Source organism: Ranitomeya variabilis, chromosome 7 (genome assembly GCF_051348905.1).
Source record: "Ranitomeya variabilis isolate aRanVar5 chromosome 7, aRanVar5.hap1, whole genome shotgun sequence".
Taxonomy (NCBI): Eukaryota; Metazoa; Chordata; class Amphibia; order Anura; family Dendrobatidae; genus Ranitomeya; species Ranitomeya variabilis.
The window spans coordinates 165,412,692-165,424,344 of NC_135238.1; positions in this window are offsets into that span (position 1 = coordinate 165,412,692).

An 11,653-nucleotide genomic window follows, 5' to 3' on the forward strand; every position below is an offset into this window, starting at 1 on the left:
AAACACACATGAATAAGCCGCCTGGAAAGCTCTTGTTGACATCTAGTTGCAGGTGGGAACATTTTGCCCTTAATTTCTTGAAGGAATTTTGTGCAGTTCCTTTGCAGTAAATCACACAAGTTCTTCCCCCTCCAGCTCATAAATTCCAAGTTCTCCCAGAGGATGTGATTTCAGGATGGAATTTCATGTTCAACGGAATGGGGTACAGGAAAGTCTATGACCCCCCCTTCCCTTTACACTTCCCACCGCCCCCCTTTTGACATAGTCATATTTGCCCTCCCCCAATTCCCTTCCTTTCATTTGCAGAAAAGTGTTGATCAAGCAGTGTGCAGCCCGGGGTTTAAAAATAAAAGCAGACGTATATGGCAAGTCGTCCTTGTCACCTCCTCCAGTTTCAGAGAGAATGTACTGTACGCACATGCCCCCCATCCTCCCTGCTTTTGTATATTAATTACATTTTGAAGGAGAGCTAACATCTCAAGACACAGAGGCGGCTTAGAATTCACGAAGAAGCCACTTGACTAACGGAAACCATTATTTCTATACATTCCTTTACCTAATGCAAGAAGTGCCTTCACTAGGATGTGCAGGATTCCAAACTTCTGTGCCCAGAAAGGTGCCAGCGTCTACAGAATACATATATGTTTCTACAGCCAACTATATGCCTGTGTACATTTGGTGTCTATGAGTTAATTAATATTCAAATTATATTCTATGAAAAATAATGTAATATATCGCTGAATGGAATTGAATTTGTCGTCTAGCCGTGTAACTATTTTCATTGCAATAACTTTCTAGTTGATCCGCACATGACATACTGCGATGATGAGTTAAGCCCAATGACAGATTTACTCTAATACATCTGGCAATCTTTTTTTTTTTTTACAAATCTAGATCTGCTACATCCGTACAATCATCAATAATGAATTTTAGTAGCTAAGCAGCTATTAATTATAGCAACATGTTATAGAAATATCACAGCGCTATAAAAAATGTTCTCGGCTATAAATAATGCAAGATATTTGCTGATCATAAAGCTATACCCTGCCTGCAAAGTTCTGTCGCTGCCTTATTATCAAAGACAAAAATCCTGATCTCTGCCAAATCCACACTGCCAGACCATCTCTTCTCTGCAGATGAACGCAGAGGTTTACAAAGAGCCCCAGTTCCTTCCTCCGAGATGGAAGATTTTCTTGTCACTTTAGGACAAAATCTCACTCTTAAATAGGGCTGTAGGGTCCAGCTGTTTACCAGTGATATGTGCACAGCAATCACAGCCATGATTCATGTCCTTGTAAATCCGTGCTGGGAAAGGCTTTATATTTAGAAAACACCTTTGGCATCTTTACGCTAACATCTTGTTTCAGAGCACTTTTTTTTCTAACTCCCCTTTAACACTTTTATTGCCCAGGGAAAGTTTTATATTTTGTTTGCCGCCCAAGTCCACAGAAAATTAAAGTGGTTTATGCACATTTGTGAACTTGCTAAGTGTATAGCGCTGATCGTAAACAACACTGTGCGCGGCCCTACAGACACATATAGACATAGACGTGGCGCAAGCTATTTATAAAAATTATTACTGATTGGTTGGACGGTTTCCCTGGCCAGTTGGTTCAGCTGCTCTTAGATGTGAATCTGCTCAAACCATTAAAGAGTTTTGGTGTGAACACAATTGTTCCACCTTAAAGAGGTTGTGTGTCTAAGAAAACCCATTATAAACTAATTATTGTCATTATATATTCATATAGTGCCAACGAATTTTGCCATTTACCGTATTGTAGGATTAATATAGTGGGATGAATTGCAAAGTGTTTCTGTTACAATTAATTACCCAGGGGCCACATGAGAGACTGTGACTGATGTGGAGGGCCGAACCAATAGGATGAATTTCATTTTACTCACTATTGTTATGATAATTTTATATTAATTTGTATCACTTAATCAGAATTAAGACCATTAATCAGCTGCAAGTGCTAGCACATTTTATGATAGGGCTTAGAGTTTGCTCACATTAGTATATAAATGGGACAAGCAAATGTGAAGCACATACTTGTAAGAATGACCCCATCTCCAAGGGGAATGAAAAGACAGCTATGGCTGCAAAACAAGCAGCCGCCACAAATATTACATGAGACCAGTCTAGAAATTATTGACTTATAAATCCTCAAAGAGATACAGCAAGCATTCCCAAAATCTGAACATACCAAATGGGTAAGAAAAGGTGCTATCTTAAAAGATGGCCTCTGTATCTGCAGAAAACAAATACATATTGCCCAGTAACCCATTTAGATACCCTGCAGAATTGAGCCATGGCATTAGCCATGTCTCTGTTGCATACTGTGGTCGCAGAAGAAACTTGTGAGAGTAGATTATATAGGGTAATTCAACTTTATCTGCACAAAACATGAGGTACATGCATCAGCTTCTTAATACAGTATAACTGGAAGTCTAAAGGACCTTTTACCAGAGAGAAAGTGAAGCCAAAGTACAACAAGTATATGTGCCCCAGGGTCCTGGTTGTCACAGTGGCATTGCTTTCCTCACGGAGAGAGTGATGTCAAGCTTGGAGGCAAGGAAGGATATCTTTCACCAGGTAAACACAAGTATGCAACATGTTCACACTCCAGGCCACAAGGGGGAGCTTTTGATCCTATTCCTAGGTGACTCCCCTATATATATTGTGGTTTGGAGGGAAAGTGAGTTAGATCCTGTCAGAGAGACAGAGGGGAAGGAAGTAGAGGGGCCATGCAGCCACGAGAAAGTGCTGCAGCTCCTGGACAGAGATAACACCGAAAGAAGAACAGATTGTAGTGAGCGTGTAGGAGAGAGAAGCACAGGCGAGTGACACCTGGGGAGGACAGCAGTGAGTGGACTGTCTCCCTGGCAAAGCGCAGACACCGGTAGCCGGACAACAGATGCTTTTGTGGGACTCTAAGACACATAACAGAAACCGGCTGGATTATACATCACCTGTTCGCCATAACACCCAGGAGACACAGTGACACATAGAGCCCGGGTCGTGATAGAGACCCTGTAAAAAGGCTCGAGTCACCTGTCATACGGGTTTGTGTCCTAACCTATATGGGGGACAGAGAGAAGAACTGTGAGGATCTTATCAGAAGCCATAGGCAGTAAGGGACTACATTACCACTGTGCTAGAAGAAAGGCTTTAATCTCCACCTGGAAAAAGGGACTCCCAACTTGCCTCCAAGCTGGCCGGACCCTGCCTGTCCTGTGATCTGGTGCCCTGGACTGCGGTTGCCTGAAGCTACAGTAAACCAGGTAAAAAGACTGCACATCTGTGTCCTCATTCTTCACTGCACCTCTCACCATCTTCACCTATACACTGGGAGCCCTGGGGACCTACTTCACCTGTGGGAAGTTGTACCATCTAGCTGCCATACCATCACTCCAGAGGACCCCTCTAAGCAGCGTCGGTCCATATTGACCGAATATCACAGGTGGCGTCACGAACATAAACTTTAATCAATATCCCTTTTACATGGGCCGGATCGCCGCCGTGACACGTTCCCTTAAGTACTGGACCCGGTACCCCACGGCCCTGGCGGGCGACTCTTATGCATTACATTCAACTAAGCATATAACAGTAACAACATCGCCATCTACTATCAGAAAAGTGTAAACTCCTCCTTCACACAAATAAGTCTGTTTCTGTTGCATATCTGCCAACAGTCTCAACAAGAGGGATGATAGATATAATATCTAAAGTATTTTCAACATACGCTTTACTAATTACTTTTGTTTAGCCTGCCTCACTTGTGCAAAAACAACTCACAAGGGAATTTAAGACCAAACAGTGGACACTTCCCACATCCTGAATACCCCTCCCAACACATTTGTATGGACTTTATTGAAATGAATGTGTGAGGCAAAAAAGTACTGCCTTGTCATTATAGGTGCCTACCACCCCCAGTTTGCAGTGCTGGTGGAGAGCCACAATGGTACCCTGAAAACAAGTTAAAAAAATAATGTGCAGAAAACAGGGAAAATTGGGCTTCATTGTCACCAACATCTCTAGGGTTTACTCTCTTTGAAAACATACTGTATATGGGAGACCCTTTCTGTTACCTCAGTTAAAAATTTTCAAGAGAATAGATGAGGAATCAGGTTGTACATTAGCAAAATACATGGCTAATATACTAACCCACAAAGTAGTCTCTGTTTTTAGGACTGTAAAGGCACAGATGATTGGCCTCGGGGAGACCAAAACATCCAACACCGCGGAGACACCATCACGTGTTTCTCAACGCAGTGATCCAGAACACTGCCCCTTCCCGGGGAAAGGCCTGGCTATTCACTGCTTGCGTTGAGAAACACGTGATGGTGCCTCCGCAGCTATCCCACATGCATTTGCATATTTTCCATAAGGGATGGGGGCAGTGTTCTGGATCACTGCGTTGAGAAACACGTGATGGTGTCTCCGCGGTGTTGGATGTTTTGGTCTCCCCGAGGCCAATCATCTGTGCCTTTACAGCCTTTTACTAGGCACTGCTCCTAATAGCCAGATTCCTACTCCACACTGATGAGGGGCAAACACCCCGAAACAGCTGTCTGTGGATGGATACCATGCTTGGCATAGGTGGTTTTCCTGTATTGGATGCTGCCCTTCCCGTGGTTGTTCCTTCCCGGGGAAAGGCCTGGCTATTCACTGCTTGCGTTGAGAAACACGTGATGGTGTCTCCGCAGCTATCCCACATGCATTTGCATATTTCCCATAAGGGATGGGGCAGTGTTCTGGATCACTGCGTTGAGAAACACGTGATGGTGTCTCCGCGGTGTTGGATGTTTTGGTCTCCCCGAGGCCAATCATCTGTGCCTTTACAGCCTTTTACTAGGCACTGCTCCTAATAGCCAGATTCCTGCTCCACACTGATGAGGGGCAAACACCCCGAAACAGCTGTCTGTGGATGGATACCATGCTTGGCATAGGTGGTTTTCCTGTATTGGATGCTGCCCTTCCCGTGGTTGTTCCTTCCCGGGATAAGGCCTGGCTATTCACTGCTTGCGTTGAGAAACACGTGATGGTGTCTCCGCAGCTATCCCACATGCATCTGTTTTTAGGACTGTCCTGAATAGGGCCAACTAGACATGATGAGATGCCTTTTACGCTTTTTTGATAAAAACAATGTTAACTAAGTACCCTTTGTTATTTTCATACACTATTGCTATTTATTTTCTGCAGGGTATTTGCTCAATTTGTTTTAATCTTAGGTTTTGTCTATGTAGTGGCCAGTGTGAACATGTGCCTACAGATTGCATGCATACCATTTTGATGGACTGACTGTCCTATCTAATGAACAGGCTGAGAACTCTGGATATGATGACATGTTTGCTTCCTGGATTAAAGGATGGTTTGGAAAGTGGTCTGGCAGGGTCGGTCACTTCTGTGTTGATATCTCTTGAAATAGTGACTAGTGTACTCATCGTTTATGGATGTTATGCTGTACCGTGCATTAGAGGACTTGCACACAGATTTATTGACTCTGCCATAATAAAGACTACGTATCAAGGAATGGAGACTATGGAACCTGATGATAATGATTCTGAGCATTATACCTTCCCCGAAAATAATCAAGACTCCGAAGTGTGATGGATGCAATGCACCCCTTTGTACAGCCGGTATACATAGGCTCTGTGAAGTAGGAGTGATCATGTGACATCATCCCGCCTGTTGCAATGAAACGCAAATGTAAATTTGTCTCTTTTTGGTAAGTCATGCTTTAAATAAAGCTGCTTTGTTTGTTGATACTGCCTAGTATTTAGCTCTGACAAAACGTTATTGATCCAGTCATGAGTGGATCACGTGCTTTTTAGCTGCAGATTTTCTGCATCTAATGCAGCTCTATGGGGAAAATCCTCATATACAGCTCAGAGATCTTGAAAGCGAAATTTACATGTTGCAGATTTAAAACATGCACCACATGTCAGAAAAAAGCAGAGTTGGAATGAGATTTCTATAAATCCCATCCACTTTGCTAGCAATGCTGTATTTTTGATGAACTGCATCAAAATTTCACTAAAAACTCATCATGGTTACACAATTTTGGAGCACTTATTGGTAAAGGGAAGAGTGCTGTAAGTAGAACTTGTATCTATCACACATTTATAGTATACTAGATGGTGGCCCGATTCTAACGCATCGGGTATTCTAGATATGTATGTATGTATGTATATAGCAGCCAAATAGTATATAGCACAGGCCACGTAGTATATAGGAGCCATGTAGTATATAGCAGACAAATACTACGTGGCCTGTGCTATATACTATGTGGCTGCAATATACATACATACATACATATTCTAGAATACCCGATGCGTTAATACAGGCCATGCAGTATATAACAGTGGCCAAGCAGTATATAACACAGCCCAAACAGTATGTAACACAGCCCACATACTATATAACACAGCCCATGCAGTATATAGCAGCCACGCAGTATATAACACAGGCGACGTAGTATATAACACAGGCCACGCAGTATATAACACAGGGCACGTAGTATATAGCACAGCCCACGCAGTATATCACACAGCCCACGCAATATATAACACTGGCCACGTAATATATAGCACAGCCCACACAGTATATAACACTGGCCACGTAGTATCTAGCAGCCACGCAGTATATAAAACAGCCCACGTAGTATATAGCAGTGTGGGCACATATCCCTGTTAAAAAAAATAATTAAAATAAAAAATAGTTATATACTCACCCGCCGGGATCCAGCGAAGCTCTGGCGATGCGCGTGCGGCTGCCGCCATCTTCCGTTCCCAGGATGCATTGCGAAATTACCCAGAAGACTTTGCGGTCTCGTGAGACTGCTAAGTCGTCTGGGTAATTTCACAATGCATCTCTGGGAACGGAAGATGGCGGCAGGCGCGAGCGCATCGTCGGACGACGGAAGGTGAAAATAGCAGGTTTTTTTTTTTTTAATTATTTTTAACATTACATCTTTTTACTATAGATGCTACATAGGCAGCATCAATAGTAAAAAGTTAGGGACACACAGGGTTAATAGCTGCGGTAACGGAGTGCGTTACCCGCGGCATAACGCGGTCCGTTACCGCTGGCATTAACCCTGTGTGAGCGGTGACTGGATGGGAGTATGGAGCGGGTGCCGGGCACTGACTGGACGGGAGTAGAGAGGGACTAATTGGACTGTGCCCGTCGCTGATTGGTCGCGGCAGCCATGACAGGCAGCTGGCAAGACCAATCAGCGACGCAGGATTTCAGTGACGGAAGTTGCAGACAGAAAGACGTTAGTACCCCTTAGACAATTATATATAGATACTTTCCACATGCCATAAATGTCACAGAATATAATACCCCCTTATTTTTCAATGCAGCCCCTGGATTGGTTCAGTGTGACAAAGTGGACCGAAAAATGTTGTCTACCCCTTGTTTTAAAACCTCTATATAATGCTCTGCATTGAAAATGCCTTTTAAGATGTGCAAACTGAAGATGCCATAGGCTCTAATGCACTGATAACAAGCTGAATGACCCTTCCTTTCTTGAGTCCACAGGACATGGCGTCCGTGGTTCTCCATTTTGGGGAATTTTTTTCATATTTGTTTCACAATTATTTCATATTTTTACATCTAGAGATTGTATATATAATCTTCTATTCATTATTTGTATTGTGCTTATAAACTATTCATATGTTGCTTTATTGTGTGCCTGGGTTTTGACACTCACCAGTGGGTGGGACATGTAATTTTCTTGAATCGCAGCTTTCTTTATAAGTTGCTTTATATACTTGTTTGTGTGATACCCTGAGGAAGAAATCAGATCAATTTTGAAACTCATTGCTATCTTTTAATGAATGTTCTTTGTTTTTCTACACCTTATCGACCTGGTGTTCATCGTGACAGCACCCACCACCACGTTTCTTTTGCCTAGCAATTGTTTTAATGGGCCATTCTTCTGTCGGTTTCAACAGGTGGAGCAGCAGTCTACACGAGAGACACTACTTCGCTACTACACTCATCAGACCTTTACCTGACCTACACAACTCCACCATGTGAACAGATTCCAGCTACGCTTTCCTGTTATCACCAGTACTTCACCATGGAGTTAAAAACAAAAGGAATTACCTGGAATATTAGATGGTATGCATGCAATCTGTAGGCACATGTTCACACTGGCCACTACATAGACAAAACCTAAGATTAAAACAAATTGAGCAAATACCCTGCAGAAAATAAATAGCAATAGTGTATGAAAATAACAAAGGGTACTTAGTTAACATTGTTTTTATCAAAAAAGCGTAAAAGGCATCTCATCATGTCTAGTTGGCCCTATTCAGGACAGTCCTAAGCTCTAGTATTGAAACCTTACCATATGTCAAATGACAAATATGAATAAGGGCCGAGCAAGACCAAATCCCCGACTATTGAACACCTAGCCAGGTGGAGCTATATAAACATAATATCCAGATTGATTTTGAAATGGGTTGCTGTCTTTTAACCCCTTTCTGACGTTAGGCATAATAAGAAGCCCACATCGGACTCCCTCCCTTTGATGTGGGCTCTGGTTCTGATCCCACATCTTTCCCGGCACATGTCAGCTCTTTTGAACAGCTAACATGTGCCTCTAACAGCCACGGGTGGAATTGTTAAGTTAAATGACGCTGTCAATCTCTGACAGCGGGATTTAACTTGCACTTCCGGAAATCGCGCCCATCGGTGAACCCATCACGTGATTGTGGGTCACCAATGGGTTGGCATGACAACCAGAGGTCTCCAGCAGACCTCTATTGTTGTCATAGCCAGATTTCTATGAGCGCCGCCCCATGGTCGGCGCTCATAGAAAGTGACCATCTGCTGCGTACAGGCGATCTGATCATCGCCTGTATGTAGCAGAGCCGATCGGACAACTGCAGCTTTTAGTCTCCCATAGAGACTATTGAAGCATTCAAAAAGTAAAAAAAAAAAGTTTTAAAAAATATTTTAAAAAAAAGTTCAAATCACCCCCCTTTCGCTCCATTCAAAACAAAAAAATAAAAAAAAATCAAACATACACACACATATTTGGTATTGCTATGTTCAGAATCGCCCGATCCATCAATATAAAAAAAGGATTAACCTGATCTCTAAACGGCGTAATGAGAAAAAAAGTCAAAATGCCAGAATTACATTTTATTGGTCGCCGCTACATTGCAATAAAATGCAATAATGGGTGACCAAAAGATCGGACCTACTTTTTTTCCCGTGTTTCAGTACACAATATGTTAAAGCCAATGGTGTTGTTCAAAAAGTACAACTTGTCTAGCAAAAATCAAGCTCTCACATGGTCATTTTGACCGAAAACTAGAAAAGTTATGGCTCTGGGAAGAAGGGGAGCAAAAAATGAAAGCGTAAAAACGGAAAATGGCCCGGGGGTTAAGGGTTAATGAATGTTATTTGTTTTTCTACACCTTATCATCCTTGTCTTCATCATGATAGCACCAATCACCATAAGGTTTTTTTGCCTCATAATTGTTTTAATGAGCAGTCCTGTCGGCTTCAACGGGTGTAGCAGCAGTCTATACAAGGTATACCACTTCACCACTAATCTCATCAGCGATATCCTGACCTGCCCGACTCTACCAGGTGAACAGATTCCATCTACTCTTCCTTGTCATCACCATGACTTCACCATGGAGAGCTCCTACTTTGTCTTTAAGTGGTTTCCATAAAGAATTTCAAATGTTGAATCATCTGACCACAGAACAAACTATCTCCATCCTTACCTCTGCCATAACTAGCAAATAAGGTATGTATATTTAACTATCCATTATTACAGATGTTGGGTGAATGAGTCGCCACAACTTTATTAATAGTAGTGCAAACCATCTTATGTAACCTTTTTTGGACCCTGTATTAGCCAACCAAATCTCCATCCCCCATGCCGAGTCACTGAGCAAAGCCAGTAGGCGTACATGCTCGAAAAGGATGCAAGTCAGAGTGCATGTTCTCTCTATTGGCACCATTATAGTCTAAGAACCCGTTAGCACATTCGTCCGAATCCAGTGTTGTGGGGGGCTCGGACGGAAACTCCGATGGGGCCACCAAATGGGTGTCTGAATAGAATGTGAAAGCACCCTAACTCTTGCTGACACCTGAGATAGTTCAGCAATGAAAAGCAAATTAATTAAGATGTTAAAGGGGAGTTCTCAACACCATCTGCAGGAGCGCACCACTCCCTTGCCTCCCCTCTTGCTCCTTGTTGGCGGGCGGTCCATTCATGCTTGATTGGCAAAATTGTTTAGCGGTATTAATGCACTTCTGGCTCAGATGCTGTAATGATCTGGCAAGTATCAGAGCAGCATTTACAAGCTCTATTGGGCAGAGCTTCTGATAACTTTGCTTCTTGCCGAGGAGACAGCCACCCCTGATAGACTGCAGTGGAGGACTGTATTCAAGGCAATGAGCAATAAACACTAAAATTAAAAATCTGTCTATTGTTGAGAATGAAGATGATTTTAATAACATATACATTGCAGGTACAGCTCTAACAGGTCAGTCACACTGCAACTCACTTTTCACTATTAAGATTGCATAGTTGCATTGCTAATATCATGGAATTTAGAAGGGGGTGTCCACAGACAATCACCATAGAGTGCTCATCAGGTTTTGTGCCTTTATATACTGTCTTTATTAACAGTCCAGTAATACACTGGAGTATTATGTTATCACGAGGTAGAAGAGGATGAAGAACACATGGTAATTTATTCTACAGCATACATGACAACCTTATCCATGTAATCCCATGTGTTTAACACATTTATGACTATACAGTGGTCCGAACCTTGTACGAGTAGTTCCGAGTGAACACTAGATACAGTTTTACTGTCCATGAACATCCACTTAGGGGGAACAGTTGTAGGAGGAAATTCTACTCTAAAACCTTTCGACCTTTAGGTAAAGCCAGTAGACATAACCTGAAGCCTTTTTGGCTACATCCCCAAAAACACTGTGATGAGAGGTTATCATCACACTTAGCCGGTCTGGTAGAGACAATATTAGTGGCATAGACGAATGACTGTGTGCCTATGACAAAGTCTAATTTTGGCATAGACTGTGAAATGCATATTGGAGACTTGATAGTTTAGAATTTTTACTGAAGTGTTATGCAGTAGTATCACAGCCTAGAATTTAGAAATCCACATGCAGCTTCAAAAAAGGGCCTTACTGTTCCTTCTACTGAGGGAAACTTCTGAGTCACCTAGATGGAGCCATGATGGCTTCACTTTGGGTTCCCAGATGACCAAGGCTGCAGAACATTTGCTATGCTGTGTTCTGCACACAGTTATGCCCTTTTTATATTTTGTAGTTCTACTTGCACTAAAACTACTTGAAGTTAACCCTCTAAGTCTTAATGTGATTGGTGGCAACTAAAACAAGTAATGGGGTCTAAAGGATTCTCTAGAATTCACCCTTATCCACATACAAGGATCTGGATTTGCTTCAGTAAATTGTAATCTTGCAGTTCAGCGTAGAAAAAATGTAATCAATGGCTACAGAACGTTCACCAACAGGTAGGTAATTTTTAAATGAACGGAACGCAAGGCCAGGAGCAATCTAAAGTCAATACTAGAAAAAATTACAAATGCTAATCATCGTTTTTAAAAGTAAAGCATCAGAATAAGA